The sequence below is a fragment of the Nicotiana tabacum genome, chromosome 24 (genome assembly GCF_000715075.1).
Source record: "Nicotiana tabacum cultivar K326 chromosome 24, ASM71507v2, whole genome shotgun sequence".
In the NCBI taxonomy this organism is placed as follows: Eukaryota; Viridiplantae; Streptophyta; class Magnoliopsida; order Solanales; family Solanaceae; genus Nicotiana; species Nicotiana tabacum.
In genome coordinates this window covers 90,695,630-90,711,773 of record NC_134103.1, presented here as the reverse complement: position 1 = coordinate 90,711,773, position 16,144 = coordinate 90,695,630, and the positions used below count along the sequence as shown (strand labels likewise).

General features: G+C 35.0%; 1 non-coding gene and 1 pseudogene across 1 annotated transcript; one reads left to right on the top strand and one right to left on the bottom strand.

Moving 5' to 3' along the window:
• The first annotated feature begins 2,878 nt into the window (after positions 1–2,878).
• LOC107810952 (U6 spliceosomal RNA) lies at positions 2,879–2,981 on the top strand. The gene has a single exon (XR_001653785.2). It is a non-coding gene; the product is annotated as a U6 spliceosomal RNA (small nuclear RNA).
• A 2,149-nt stretch (positions 2,982–5,130) lies between these two features.
• On the bottom strand, positions 5,131–15,155 carry LOC142178304 (GDSL esterase/lipase At1g28650-like; annotated as a pseudogene).
• Between the last annotated feature and the right edge of the window lie 989 nt (positions 15,156–16,144).

The window sequence follows — 16,144 nt, the reverse complement described above, 5'->3', positions numbered from 1 at the left end:
AAGAACGTCGTAAGAACACAAGAATAAAAGAAAGAAAAATCAAGAACTGACGGCAACCCTGATTCTTTTTAACTTATGTTAGTATGACTTAATTTCTTTTTTTATTTTATTTTTATTTATTTGAAATAAGATTGTTAATAGATCTTATATTGTGTTTTATGGTTAACTTAATTACATTAGATGTAAACACCCGATACGGATAAGTTTTTACCTAAAATAAAATTTCATAGTTGAGAATATAATCGTCTTTTCATTAAATATGAATATATATTTTTACACTACTCTTTTGTATACCTAAAAGGAAAAAGGAAATAATAAAAAAAGAGGGAAAAAAAAGAAGGAAATACTTCAGATTACAAGGTTCTTGTACTTGCACTTATTTCAATTATTATTGGGTCATTATTTTGGTATCATTCGCTCCCAATTATGCCGGTCTACTATCTAGCTTCTAATTACGGGAAAATACAAATATTTTGACCAATAAATTTCCGAAGTCAAGTCTTGCAGATAAACAAACAAAAAAAACAATAAAAGGCCAAGTCTTTATCCAGAAATAAAGAAAAAGTCTTTATCAATAAATAAAAAGTTGTGGTCAAGGCTGTGGAAAAGGAAGTTCGAATTCTACGTTGCATCTGCTCCATTTATTAAAAATTGCTAGTATTCAGTTTAGGTTATTTATTTGGGCTTTTTTTCATTTTTAGCCCATGCTAGAAACTATTTATATTTGATAGCCGAAAAGTGTATAGAATTTATATAATTTTTGTATATAACATATAAAATATATATATACAAAATTATACAAAAACCATATATTTTTCGACTATTATTTTGAGAGTGACTATACAGTGTCATTTTTCTTATTTATTTCCATATTTCCTTGATCCCTCTATGTCTTATGAAGTACATTGGTCTATCTATAATACGTACCACTCTTGTCAATGTCGTCATTTTAGTTTCTTATTTTTTCTGTTTAATTCTTTTTTAATATGATTGCTCATTTTAAAAAAAAATTATTACTTGTATTGAGTGTTATAAATTTATAGTTATTAAATAAACACTGACATCCTAAAATAGTTAGATTGATCTCTTCTCAAGATTTTAGCTAATGTTTGTCCATTCTTAGCAACTATATCCATATTTAGTAATTGGAAATATTTTTTGAAAATATGCAGACGAATGAGTGGTCCCATTTTGTATTCAATTTTAATTGCTTCGCTGCTTCAAAATGTTAATTAAAGTTTGATTAATTCATAGAACATTAGAAATAGGCAAGCCAAGCTTTTGATATTAATATCCTCCCTTGTTGCTTAATATTGAAAAAATCTTCCTGAAAGTACACAGATTTTAAGTTGAAGTTTTATGTACTTGTCCAAATATTATTCTTATCTAATTGTCAAAAAATAAAAATAAAATTAGGACACACGTGCATCAGCTTTATCTGAATTCTGACATCCTCAAGGAAATTGGGTTGCATCTTTTTTGGCATTAGACTCCATCGGTCTATTGGTTTGAATACGGCTTATGTCAGAATAAGTTATATTGGGATAAATTATATTATGATTATCTATTCTGATATTATTTTTTATCCATTGTTTGGTATTTGTATTAAAAATAACAATTGCATAATTTCTAAAAAGAAGATATAAGTTATTCCGGCACTAATTATTCCACCCTCTACAAAATATAAGTTATCCCGATACTAATTATAATCTCGAAATAACTTATACCAAATTTACTAATCAAATAAAATATTAAAATGATATTAAATTTTTATACCATTACTATACCTTATTAAAGGAATGAGTCAATCGGGATTCTCAGGAAGTCGTTCGAAGTTTATTGTTTAGCAGGAGGATTTCACCACGGGCTATTTGTCATAAACATGTGTTGGAAAATGACTTCGGTCATATCAAAGTATATGTTAAAAGGTGTATTCGGTACAACGAAAGTTATTTTTTGCGAAATATTTCTTGAAAATTACTTTTAGAGTTCAATTGGATTAATTGATGAAAAGTATTTGATAAGTATAGTGTTACAATGAATTTTATAAATTAGCAATTTTGAGTTTAGATAAAAAATATTAAAACCGATAATAAGCCGTTGATCTGTTTGATAAATTAGAGCAGTTTAGACAGTGTCATGATACAATATTTTTTTGGTAATTATATACTCCCTCCGTTTCAATTTATGTGAACTTATTTGACTGGGCACAGAGTTTAAGAAAGAGAGAAGACTTTTGAACTTGTGGTGTAAAATGAGGCACATATATGTTGTGTGGCTATAAATCATTGTATAAAGGTAAATTGTTTCCAAATAGGAAAATATGTCATTCTTTTTGGCACGGACTAAAAAAGAAATATGTTCACATAAATTGAAACGGAGGGAGTATATTTTATTACCAAGTAAATGTTATGCACAGTGAAGAAACACAAAACTGATTGACAGCTAGGTATTTCCCCAGTCTAAGGTAAAACTCATGATATAACATTGTCAAGAGATTAGAATAATATAGATCTGAGCATCAAATCGAGTTTAATCGAACTTTGTTATAATGATAAAGAATGAGCCAATTGTTTGTGTTGAGTCTTTTAAAAGACGGTCAAAAATCTAATTTTATGATATTATAGTAGAAAAAGGAGGGTAATTTTGACATCTTCAGAAATTTAGAGGGAACTTCATTACGTGAATGAAATACTTAAGGGGTGATGTTGAAATAAACGTTCTTAAAATAGGGAGAAAAGTTTGGTTTTCGAAACTTTAGGACCCAAAACAATAAACAAAACCCTTTCCGGTTGTGAGCCCTCAAACTAGATAATCCCACACCGACCAAGAGCTTCTATGTTTCCCCGTTATATTACGGAGCTCAACATCTCGGTTCGTCCGTTCGGGGACATCCGATAAAATTGGAACGATACAGAGAAGATTAGCATGGCCCCTGCGCAAGGATGACACGCACAAATCGAGAAATGGTTCGGAGCTTTTTTTCATCTATTTGGTTTCATGTTTCCCCAAATTTAGCTGACGGCAATAGGCGTATTATTATGCCCTAGTTTGATTATTTAGTTTTTATCATGATTTTATTGGGAGATTCAGTCATATTACATCAGGAACATATATGACTCCATGATCTCTGTTCAATTAGTTTTCTATTAATCATATTGATGCATGTAATGTAATGGTTAACTTAAAATTGATTATCTTTTGTCCCCCATTATGCAATCCCCAATCCACTAACCAAAGCAAATTTGTTTGCTATTCAAAATCAACAAATTTCATAGATTCATTCTACTATATTTAATCTACTTGCACATTGAGCCGCTTTTTGTGCAACGGTTTTTCGCCGTCCTTCTATACTCTTTAAGTTAAGGAAGCTCGTCCAAATTGTTGGTAAATTCCTTTATGAGATTTCTCTCTGAAATGAAGAAACTACAAATACTAATTCGTAGCTATTCTATGTCAAGCATGTCGGAAAGTATCTATGTTCTAAGCTACTGTGCAATGCTTTTCAGTTAGCTTTTTCTCATCCAGTAACCTTCGTGTCATATAAGCAACCTTTTTTTATTTCTTTAAGAATGGCGTGTTTCCTTTAAGCGAGGACATTGAAGGAGGAGCCTTCCTAAAAGGGACTCCAATGAAGGTCCTGGGGTTGTTTGAATAACACATGGTTCTTTCGTATGCCTAATTGTTATCATAGCACCTACAGATATGTGAAGGATGGTGAGACAAGGTACTGCGTTGTTTGTTAATGTTTGTTGATCTTTGGGTGCTTTGTAAACTGCTTTACTTCCTTTTTTTATAAGTGGAATTGCTGACCTACGTTGTATGAAAGATTGAGATATGATTGTTTTCTGAAGTCCTCTGTATTTAAGTTCCTTGACTTTTCAAAAATGATGTCTCTCCTAGTAATGTGGCAGCATATAAATAATTATGCAGTTCGTGGGATCTATTCCTGATTCCCAGAAGATAGTGAAAGGTGGTTCAACAGATAGACTGCAAAATGACAAGACAATGGTACCTAATGAACTGAATTATGAACTTACAAAATTGATTGTCTCTTCGTTGCAACCCATTGGCAAGCTACTAGTTCTTTCTGTCGAAAATGGGTACCACATGTACACGAGTTTTCTGCATCCGAATAGCATAATTAACATCTCCTAGAGCATTTGTGATGCAGTAGGAATTCTTTATCCTTGCACATCTTGTGTTTGTTGTTCTATTGTATATGTGTTAACATCAAAATGTCTAGATGGCTAATATCATGCGGCATATGTTATTTTAAGGTCAAACAAAATGGATTAGGTTCTATTTACCTTCCCCCATAATCCCCAACTCCATCCCTAGTGATTCAATCTGATAGAAAGGTGAATTAACTGTGTTTCTCCTAATTCTTAAATTCTTTTTTTATCAAGTGAAGTGAATTGGGGTAGAGCCTGAATTGCTGTTAACTGAATTTTTATATACAAACAGCGGATACCAAAAGGTAAACCAGACTCACAACTGGTCTGCTTATGTTTGATCCTTCAACTAGGCCAAAAGGTTAATTGGGCAAAAAAGTTGCTTTAGTTCTCTAGCATCAAATCATAGATGATAAGTCACAACCCCATGGTGCCCAAGTCTTTTCACAAAAGAAAAGGAATCTTACTCATCTAAGTATATAATATGAAGTTAATTGATGGCAAGATCCTTATTTCTATTGCTAAGCTTCTTACAAATAGTTACACCTTTTTTTTAATCTCACGCTTAGAGATAGAGGTTGAAAGGCAACAGCAAAATAAACTAGATAACAAATATATAAATAAACCTTGGAAAAATATTTGAATTAAATCGGGATACTTTTATTGAGTATGAGTGAAATGAATTGCTAGTTGTTACATAAGCTAAGAGCGCATTCCCCTTTACATATGAAGCAATGAGAACCGAGCCTTCAAATTAAACAGATTAGAAAAATATCCAATGCTATTGTATTGCATACAGAGAACTGGCTTTGGCGAGGAGTAAATGCCTAACAACAGAAGACTTATCTCTAACTCGTGAATGAATCTTGGAATGATCCCTTGTTACTGCTGCTATTGTTTCTTCTCCAAACTTGAATTTTGGGACTATAAATCATTTCTTATTGAAGAGCGTATGCATCAGGTTCTCCAACGCCTCAAGAGTCAGTTGAAATCCATCCGAATGAAGATACGAAGCCCTACCAGAACATGCAACAACTCTTTGTGCTCCACACTGTTTCTGCATATCAAATTTGAATGGACTGTCGCCGTAGCCACAACATGCCTTCATCAAAGTTTTCATTTTGAATCCCAGAAAGCCCATGGATTTTTAGAATAGCTGTGAATGCTTTGTAGTAATCTGCATATATGATATGGACTTCAGGGTATTTTAATCGCAGCTCCTGAATAAAGGTGATTATTGTGAAGCTTCGAGAACATATTCAGTCCCCTGTGGCATATTCTGTTTTTGCGAATTGGATCACCCTCACAGAGTCCAAAAACCAGGAAAGCAGCCCACACGAAGAATTTCAGAGACCATAATTGTTTTACTCCAGGTTCATTGATGAGCTTTTCAACTGAACTTTTAATAGTCTCCACCACTTCAGGCACAAGATGAGACATTTCACATATAGATTTTCCATGTAAGAATGCATGCTTGTAGTCATTGATGCCGAGTTGATCCATAAAGATAAGTGCTTTTGAAGAACCTTGTTTCTGCCACAGTCATTGAAAAAAGGTACAGTCTTTATAGAAGAACTTCATAAAGGTGACAATCGGTGATAGGTCATGAGACTGAGGTGGTGGTGGGATGGCATTCTTTAGGAAGAAAAAGGGCATGATTGTTGCGCAAGGAATTGCAAAACTCAGTCCAGACTCGAAGTACTCAGTGCCTTGTTGTGGAGAAGGCAAACTGAGGGTTGCAGCAATTTGATCAGGAGCTGATGATGAAGAGTCGCTATCCCCGCGGGACCATCTTCCTTCGCCAAGGAGAAAGACGGAACAAGGAGACAAGACTGGACCAATAGCACGAGCAACAAACAATGGCTGCTGCAAAAAAAAACCATAAGCAAAGAAACTAAGAGCTCAAAGAATATGAGAAGGAGCAAGATTGATGCAAAACCAAGTCTGTTATGCAAAACCTTAAGGTGGCCTTAGGGTCACCTGTTTTTATACAAGTCTGGTGCTTAAGAATTATAGTAAGTAGCTTTCATTTAGGAAAATACCAAAGTAGTTGCAGAATGGGATTTATTTTCTCTTTTTTTTGGTGGTAATAAAAGATTTTATTTAAAGGGATTTATTTCCTAGTTCTTTCTTTTTCCATCTTTTATTGCAAGTTTCTTCGCTTTTGCAATAAATCCAGGTTTATTTTCTTATTCTTTCTTTATTCCAAAGTAGTTACAGAAAAAGGAACATTTCTGAAGTTCCGCTTCTCGAAGGATATGGAAAGTGGAAATGCGTTTTCTTTTATTCAAACAACCCAATAAGTTTTTGAAATATTAGATGTTGAATGTATAATATATGCATAATTAATGTATTGTATGTGTATAATCAATGTATAATTTATGTATATGGCTAAAAAAAATAAACAATTAATATGCCGGCTATTTGTGTAATGATACCTAATTGTTTCGAGCTAATATTTTATACATTTGAGAAAAATAATGCCAAGCAAAGAAATTATACAATCACATAGGCATTAGAAACAAAAAATATTGTTTTAAATATATTATATTACGGATGTTCATTTAGTACTCCGTTGTAAATCAACTTCCTGAAAAAGCTTATCCATATGAGACTTCGCCGTAAATATATTTATCTATTTAGTACTCTATTAGAAATAAGCCCCCTGAAGAAGCTTATCCTTTTGGTACTTTATTATGGATAAATATTACCACCGGTAGAAGATTATTTATATCTGGTACAATGAGCTTATCCTTTCGGTACTCCGTTATGGATAAATATTACCCCCGGTAGAAGATTATCTATATCTGGCACAATATCAGCTTACAAGCAGCTTGGCGTAGCAGCTTACACAGCAGCTTACAAGCATCTTACACAACAACTTCCTTTCTTCTATAAATAGAGGAGATTTCAGTTCATTATGTACATCAGTTTGAAATTGAATAATATATCAGTTTCTCTTTATACTTGTCTTTACTTTACAGTCTTTATTTTATAACACGTTATCAGCACAAGAATCTGCCATCTCGAGCAAATACTTTGAAAGTATCAGAGGTACGAACTTTCTTTTTCTAAATAATGTCAAATCTTTCTAAACTTGAATTTGTAGCCCTGGATATATCGGGCAAAAGCTACATGTCTTGGGTGCTTGATGCTGAAATTCATCTTGATGCGATGGGTCTGGCAGACACCATCAAGGACAAAAATCAAGCATCAAACCAAGACCGTGCCAAAGCAATGATATTCCTACGCCATCACCTTGATGAAGGCTTGAAAATGAAATATTTCACTATTAAAGATCAGTCATACTGTGGAATAAACTGAAAGATAGATATGATCATCTGAAGATGGTCGTTCTTCCACAGGCACGCTATGATTGGACTCATCTAAGGCTACAAGATCTTAAATCTACAAGTGAGTATAATTCTGCTATGTTCAGAATTATTTTTCGATTGAAATTATGTGGTGATAATATTACTGATCATGATATGTTGGAGAAAACTTTCACCACTTTTCATGTCTCGAATATGCTCCTGCAGCAGCAATATCGAGAGATGAGATTCAAAACGTATTCTGAACTTATCTCACATCTTCTTGTAGACGAGCAATATAATGGGATATTAATAAAAAATCATGAAAGCCGACTTACTGGTTCTTGTCCATTCCCTGAAGTGAATGAGATGAACTTCCACCAAGCTGAGCGTGGAAGGAGTCGTGGTCATGGTCGTGGTCGGGGAATAAACTCTAATCATGGTAATAATAATGCATCAAAGAGCCCTCCTCACCACCAGCAGTGGAAAAGGAAGGAACAAAAGTATGAAGCGGTGCGAGCAACAAGGGCAAAAAATACATGTTATAGATGTGGAGGAAAAGGGCACTGGTCACGTACCTGTCGTACGCCATAGCACCTGGTTGAACTTTATCAAGCCTCCCTGAAGAAGACAGAGAAAAATGCTGAAGCAAATTTTATTTCTGAAGATAATTTAGACTTCATGCATTTGGATGTAGCTGATTACTTTGCACTCCCGGAAGGAGAAACAACTCATGTAATCGGTGATGAATCTGTAAAAATGTAAATATTTTAATTTTTGTTGTTTGTAATAGATAGTATGGTTATGTAATTGTTGTACATAAATAAAAGTTATGCTTTGATAATGATATTTACTATCATATTTATTTTGTTTATATCATTTTGAAGAATATGGATAATCCTCAAATTATGTTTGGATCAAAGACCAATCATGAAGATATTTGTGTAATTGATAGTAGAACAACACATGCCATATTCAAAGATCAGAAATACTTTTCTATTTGTATAAGGAAAAAATAAATGTTTCAACAATTTCTGGTAATATAAGTTTGATTGAAGGCTCCGGAAGAGCCACTATATTTCTGTCTAAGGGAACAAAACTTATAATAGATAATGCATTATTCTCCTTCAAGTCCCGAAGAAACTTGATGAGTTTTATAGATATCCGCCGAAATGGGTATCATGTTGAGACGATAGATAAAATAAATATGGAATATCTTTATATTACAAAGAATATTTCTGGCCAGAAGTGCATTGTAGAAAAGTTATCAACTTTATCTTCTGGCTTATACTATTCAAAGATTAGTACAGTTGAAGCACACTCTATCGTAAACCAGAAGTTTACTGATTCAAATATTTTTGTGCTTTGGTATGTCCGTTTGGGGACATCCTGGATCAATAATGATGAGACGAATTATTGAAAATTCGAGTGGGCATCCATTAAAGAACCTGAAGATTCTTACAAATAATGAATTTTCTTGTGATGCTTGTTATCAAGGCAAAATGATCACTAGAACATCACCAATGAAGGTTGGCATTGAATCCCCTGCCTTTTTAGAACGTATACATGGGGATATATGTGGACCTACTCACCCATCAAGTGGGTTGTTTAGATATTTTATGGTCCTAATAGATTCATCTTCAAGATGGTCTCATGTGTGCCTACTATCATCTCGCAACCTGGCGTTTGCAAAGCTATTAGCCCAAATAATTCGATTAAGGGCACAATTCCCAGATTATCCTATAAAGGCTATTCGCCTTGATAATGCTGGAGAATTCTCATCTCAAGCTTTTGATGATTATTGTCTATCAGTTGGGATAAAAGTTGAACATCCTGTAGCTTATGTTCATTCCCAAAATGGCCTTGCAAAGTCATTTATTGAACGCTTGTAATTGATAGCAAGACCACTACTTATGAAAATAAAATTACCCACTACTGTTTGGGGCCATGCTATCTTGTATACAACATCACTTATCCATTTCAGACTGACACATTATAATAAATATTCTCCGTCATAATTAATTTTTGGTCATGAACCAAATATTGTCCATCTACAAATTTTTGAATGTGTTGTATATGTGCCAATAGCACCACCACAGCGCAGTACGATGGGCCCACAGAGAAGGTTAGGAATATATGTTGGGTTTGAATCACCCTCTATTATTCACTATCTTGAACCGTTGACGGGAGATTTATTTACTGCTCGATTTGCAGATTGTCGGTTTGATGAAATAAATTTCCCACAATTAGGGGGAGAGAAAAAGGAAATCAAAAGAGAAATTGTGTGAAAAGTTTCATCATTATCTCATTTTGATCCACGTACCCCTATATGTAATTAGGAGGTCCTGAAGATCATCCATTTATAAAATATAACAAATCAAATGCCAGACGCGTTTACTGATTTGAAAAGGATATCTAAGTCACATATCCCTGCAGAGAATGTGCCTATATGAATTGATCTCCCTGCATGACCATCTACTAGCATGAGAGCTAGTGAACCTAAAGCACACCTGAAGCGTGGTAGGCCTTTGGGTTCTAAGGATCGAAACCCTCAAAAAAGAAAATCGATAAATGATCAAAACGATACTGTGAAGAGATCTTCTGAAGAGACCCAAGATCTATTAGTTCTGAGATTCCTGAAGAAATCAATGAACCCGAGACTCAAATGAGTGAGAAGCTTTTAAATAGTTCTACTGGTGAAGGGATTAATTTAAATCGATCTGAAATAATAGTGGATAATATTTTTACATATAATGTTGCACTTAACATTATGCAAGATAGTGAGGATCTTGAACCCCGATCTATCGAAGAATGTCGATAAAGATCTGATTGGCCAAAATGGCAAGAGGCAATTCAATCAGAATTGAACGCATTTGCTAAAAGAGAGGTCTTTGGACCAGTAGTCCAAACACCTGCTGGTATAAAACTAGTTGGTCATTAATAGGTTTTTATGCGAAAAAAGAATGATAAAAATAAAATTGAAAGATACAAAGCTCGCCTTGTCGCACAAGGATTCTCACAACGACCTAGAGTCGATTTTGATGAAACATATTCACCTGTTATGGATGCCATAACATTTCGATATCTTATCAGTTTAGCACTACATGAAAAGTTTAAAATACATCTAATGGATGTAGTTACATGTTATCTGTACGGTTCACTTGATAATAAAATTTATATGAAAATCCCTGAAGGATTTAAAATGCCTGAAGCAAATTCAAAATCTCGAAAAATATTTTCAATCAGATTACAAAGATCTTTGTACTGTTTAAAGTAATTTGGGCGCATGTGGTATAATCGCCTTAGTGAATATTTGCTGAAAGAGGGTTACATAAATGATGTTATTTGTCCATGTATTTTTATAAAGAAAATAGCATCAGAATTTGTTATACTTGCTGTTTATGTTGATGACATAAATCATGTTGGAACTCTAGAAGAGCTCCAAAAGGCAATTGAATATCTTAAGAAAGAATTTGAGATGAAAGATATTGGAAAGACAAAACATTGTCTTGGTCTGCAAATTGAACATTTAGCAGACGGTATCTTTATCTATCAATCTACTGACGAGCACAAAACACACACTTAAATTGTGCTCGCTAGTCAAAGATAGTATAGTATAATATCGTATCCACAGGGATTGGAGTTAAACAGTATTATCGTAGTTTGTAGCTAGATTGCTATCCAAGATGATCAAAAATTTAGATTTATGTGGTTAATACTAAAATTAATTTAAAATCTAGAGATAATTGACTAATGACAATCGAAGCAAGGTCTAAGCAAAGGAAGATATCAATGGGAGAAAATGGGGTTTTGATAGGATAGGTGCAAGATAATTGTTTGGAATTTAACTCTAGATAATTCACTTCTAATGTTCAAGTGAGTCTCTAGAATTCACTTAATTATCAGTACAAATGTTTAGTAGAAACTCCTCTCTTGATTAAGTCTCAACCTCTCAATATGAACCAATTTAAGCACTGTGAAGATATGCAAGAATTCGTAGTGGATCGCTCTTTAGGAAATCTCTTTCGATTATTCTCCTAACTAGGTTTAATCAATGATTCAACTAGCCTCTTTTGATTATTTAGAAGAATCTATGAACTCAACCAACAATATAATGCAAAGATATCACAAGTTATGCCTCTTTTGATTACAAGAACAAGTGAATATAGATGCAATAATTAAATCTTCTAAAACGATTCAAATACATAAAAAATAGAGTTATAATCCACAAACAATCATTAATACACCAAATCCATCAAAACCCAAAAGGATCTACTCCATAGACATGGAAAAGTTCTTCACAAATATAATTAAAGTATAGGAAAATATAGATTCAATCCAAACTCGGATCTTGAGTGAGGAAGGAATGATGAAATCCTTGTGCTTGTGTTCTTCCAACTCCTCCTTAGCCTCCTTGGCCTCCTTAGGTCGAACATCTGTCAAAAGTTCCGAAAATGGTATTTTTCCCGTGTATTTAAGCCATCCCCCAATAAACCTCGGACGAAAATACCCTTTTTAGCGGAAATGGGACGATACTCTAACAAATTTGTACTACCGCGCCGCATGCCGCGTCGCACCATGCGACGCGGTAGTGGATATTTCCAGTACGATTTGCAATTTGAGTTCTAGGCAGAATTTGCACTAGCGCGTCGCACAGTGCATGGCATAATGCGTCGCATTAGTGCAAATTTCTCAGAGTACGAATTTTGCTTCGATTTTGACATCCAGACTTGGCCCTCAATCTCCGAACACGATCCCGGCTTAATCCCTTGGGATTTTACTCAGACTTTAAAGCTCCAAATCTTTCGAATTAGCTCCATAATATCTACACTGCTCGGAATCACTCCTACAAGGCATAAAACACACAATAAGTGCAAAACACTAGCGATTAAAACTCAAACTCAGTTAAAGTGCAGTAAATTAGAGTGAAATAAGCGACTAAAATATGTAATTATAGCCTACCATCAACACCCCACACTTAAACTATTGCTTGTCCTCGAGCAATCAAACTATACTTTATATAGACACGACCTTTTTAAACAATTCTCATAACTCATCCCACCAAGAGTGATTAAAATAGATTAAGCACAATATCGTAACATCCTAGCCTCAAGATTTGACTCAAAAGCACCATGTATTATTTATAACCTGCTCACTTACTCTAACACAGAGGTCAACGACATTACCTTTCCTTCGTGAATCAAGTGTCCTCACACAACAATAGAGAGTAGTTCCAAAAATAATAAAGTTTAAGAACAGTTAGGAACTCAAGATAGAAAGAATTCACTTACTCTCAGAAGTAATATTCATGTGCTACACAAGACGTACAACAAGCTTGCCCGTAATATATTACTCTACTAATTGAGCTCATTCAGTCAAGAATCAAGTATGACTTTATTTGGTTGTAATGTAGGCTGCAGAACAAGTATGATACATTTGAATATTTGACTACACCTCCCTAAGCACTTTAATACATACGTTTCATTGTTCAAAACCCCACACTTATGTCAAACCATAACTTCACCCTTACATCAATATATGTGAACTCCCAACTTCTTTAAGCACAAACACATTAAGAATTACCATAAATCAATGAATATTTGCACAACAATGCAACTATATTTTTTTCAATTCAGGCTCTTATTATTTTTTTCAAAATATTGCACATTTCTCCTTATTTCATTAGTTCCACTCAAAAACCAACCAACACCCACACTTTAACTTTTACAAAGTTCATAAATTTCAAGTGCTCGCGACATGTAAAATGGGTAAGGCTTGTAATGTGGTTGCCAAAGAAATAAGATTATAGGCTCAAAGGGGTTAACTAATATATATAACTATTAGGTGGGTACAACATATAACTGGTTCAACAAAGAAACACCTATATCACTTTCAAGACTGAATAAAATTACGATTTTGCTTTGGAAACACACGGGACAAGTTCTAGACATCAAATGTAATGCAGAAAATACACGAAACCTCACACACATACATGGCACATAACTCACTCAAAATCGAACTCACCAAGACACTCTAGTCAAAACAGTTAAGCAAAGTTAAGATCGTACCATTTAAGATGCTTATACAAGAGTTAAACAATTGAGCCTACACGTCATAACTAAAGCACTTACTATTCTCAAGGCATAATACAGTCAAGAGATATTGCTTTCATTTCAAATCACAACACAAGTTTTCCAACTCCTAAAAAATAAAACTAACTACACCCGGTTCAAACAAAACCCTTGGAAAAGAACCGCGGCACAAAGAAAAACCAAGGGAGAATTATTATACTACCTTAAGAAAATATTTTTTTTTCGACTTTAAAAAATTCAATCAAAAGAAACAAAACCACACGCAAGTAACGAATCAAATGAATTACCAAAAAAAAAACACAATAGACATTTATACATTCCTTTACATATATACATCCCCACCCCACTTTAAATTGTGTCATGTCCCTATGATACACAAATAAAAATAAAAAGGTAAGGACAACTTCCTTGAACATCTAGTCGGGGTTTGAGTCGAAGTTGGGCTCCATCCCTCGCGCCCGAACTAGTGCACTCATCCATGCAGATAGCTTCTTCTCAGCCTTCTTGGGGTACACCCCATACTTATTTTTTTCACTCCCTGCAGCCTTCTCTGTCACGCCCTTCACTTTCCACACCACACTATCACCTAGCTTCTCCCTTTTTACCTCCGTTTCTACATCCATCTCAAAAGTCACAGTTTTCTCGCCCACTCTAAGCATGAGTTTTCTATCATGTATATCCAATATTGCTCTACCCGTTGCTAGGAATGGTCTTCCTAGGATGAGGGGGGCCTCCTTGTTCTCTTCCATATTAACCACTATGAAATCAACATGAAATACAAACTTATCTACCCGAACTAAGACATCTTCAACTATTCCCTCGGGTATTAGAGTCGTTTGGTCTGCCAGCTGCAAAGATATTGGTGCAGAACTTATCTCTCCAATCTCCTTCTCCAGTTTCCTGTATATAGATAGAGGCATTAAATTAATTGAGGCACCAAAATCACATAGAGACTTATCAAAATTAGCAGTGCCTAAAGAGCAAGGTATGGTAAAACTCCCTGGATCTCCACACTTTTGTGGGAGTTTGTTTTGCAATATTGCACTGCAATGCTCTGTGAGCTTGACCACTGAGGTCTCTTCTATTTTCCTCTTCTTTGTCAGGATCTCCTTCAAGAACTTGGCATAAGCCGACATTTGTGAGAGCACTTCTGTGAATGGTAGGTTTACATGAACCTGTTTCAGCATATCTAGAAATCTCTCGAACTGCTTATCCAGCTTTTCTCTACTTAGCTTTTGGGGAAAAGGAAGCACATGCATATACTTGCTAGCCTCAGGTTCCTCCCTTCTCGAGTTTTCTTCCTTCTTCTTTTCGACACCTATTTTCAGCTGCTCCCCCCTTTCTTTTTCATGTCTCACATGTTTGTGGATTGGGGTGAGATCTTTCAACATTTATCCACTTCTCAAAGTTACAGTATTCACTATTTCTTTGGGATTTCCTTCTGTATCAGCCAGGAGTGTTCCTGGGGCTCTCTTAGACATTAGAGTAGCTAAGTGCCCAACCTGTCTTTCCAGACTTCGAAAAGATGTACCAAATTCTTTGATAGCTGCATCATGGGCATCAAGCCTCTCATCCATCTTGATAATGAAGGTCTTCATAAGATCTTCCGTGCTGGGTTGATTCGACTGTGGAGATTGATATTGTTGCCTCTGCTGATTTTGAAAACCTGGAGCTCCTTATTCCTGGAATCTGGGATTGTTTTGTTGCCACGCATTTGCAGTACCCCCAGGTGAACTCCATGAAAAACTGGGGTGCCTCTGACACATTGCATTAAAATTATAGTTTCCTACAACATTCACTTCCTCAGTTGAGGCTTGACACTTATGAGTAGGATGTCCTCTTCCACATATATCACAAGATGCGTGGTATACATTTTGCATCAAAGCTACAGTTAGCTTTCGTATTTCTTTAGCCATAGCATCAAGTTGTACTTGCGCAGATATAGTAGCATCAACTTGGTGAACACCAGTTGATTGTCTTCTTTCCACACTATCAGAAAGCCACTGATTAGCATCTTCGGATAACTCATCAAGAATTGTAAATATCTCCTCTGGAGTCTTCTTCATAAAGGGGCCTCCAACTGCATTGCTCAATGTTCTACGCGAGGTCGGTGTCAATCTATCCCAAAAATCCTGGAGTTTCATCCAGAGTTCAATTCCGCTATGTTGACACCTCCTAACTATCTCTCTCATGCTTCAAAAACAGTTTCATTCTCTTTCTGGAAGAAGTTATGGATTTCTCTTCTAAACTTGACCGTCTTAGCTGAGGAGAAATATTTATCAAGAAATTTTCTGGTCATTTCCTCCTATGTTCTAATTGATCCATTTGGCTAGCTTCAAAGTCACTGCTTCGCATCATCTTTAAGTGAAAAGGGGAATGCCCTTAAATACACAGCATCTTGTGACACCCCATTGTATTAAAATGTGTTCAAAATCTCCTTGAAGTCCATCAGATGCGTGTTTGGATCTTCGTTCATCTTTCCTATGAAAACGCAGTTGTTTTGAATGGTTTGAAGCAAACCTTGCTTCAACTCGAAATTATTGGCTGCAATTGGAGGAGGTCTAAC